This window comes from Lissotriton vulgaris, unplaced genomic scaffold (assembly GCF_964263255.1).
Source record: "Lissotriton vulgaris unplaced genomic scaffold, aLisVul1.2 SCAFFOLD_301, whole genome shotgun sequence".
Taxonomy (NCBI): Eukaryota; Metazoa; Chordata; class Amphibia; order Caudata; family Salamandridae; genus Lissotriton; species Lissotriton vulgaris.
Window position 1 is genome coordinate 489975 of NW_028244321.1, and position 599 is coordinate 490573.

Sequence of the window (599 nt, forward strand, 5' to 3'; positions counted from 1 at the left end):
TATAAAGCACTTACAAAGGAGCCTCAAATACTCAAAGATGGTAGACTTCTGTAATATGGGCCATATACTAAAAGCAGCACGAAAACAGAGTGCAATAGGGTCCAAAAAACTTGAGTGACCCATGAGAGTATGCATGCAAGCCTATGGTATTCCAAACTAGAGATATACGCATGCAATTTTTGTTTTTAGGAGAGAAAGTGCCTGCTTAAAAAAACATTATTTTTAAAAAGTGCATTGCAGAATATCAGGAATTTGCTGTGGGACACCTTGAAAACTTGCATACAGATTATGTGCACACGCCTGACAGTCAGTTGTTGTGGCCGAGTGGTTAAGGCGATGGACTAGAAATCCATTGGGGTCTCCCCGCGCAGGTTCGAATCCTGCCGACAACGAGAATCTTTTTAACATCGGCTACAATTTCAGAAGTTAACCTTTAGTATTTCTCCCATGTCAGTTTTATAAATAGGTGGCTTATTTTGGTGTCACTATTGCCATATCACATATTTATTATCGCTCCCCCTTTCATATCTTTGCTATAACTCTCGTCCTTCATTAGCGCTGGTGCAAACGCTACAAATTATTATACCCTGGCTCTCTCG

The 599-nt window shown here is 40.4% G+C and overlaps 1 non-coding gene across 1 annotated transcript; it reads left to right on the top strand.

Moving 5' to 3' along the window:
• The first annotated feature begins 310 nt into the window (after positions 1–310).
• Positions 311–392, top strand: TRNAS-AGA (transfer RNA serine (anticodon AGA)). The gene has a single exon. It is a non-coding gene; the product is annotated as a tRNA-Ser (tRNA).
• Positions 393–599: the final 207 nt, after the last annotated feature.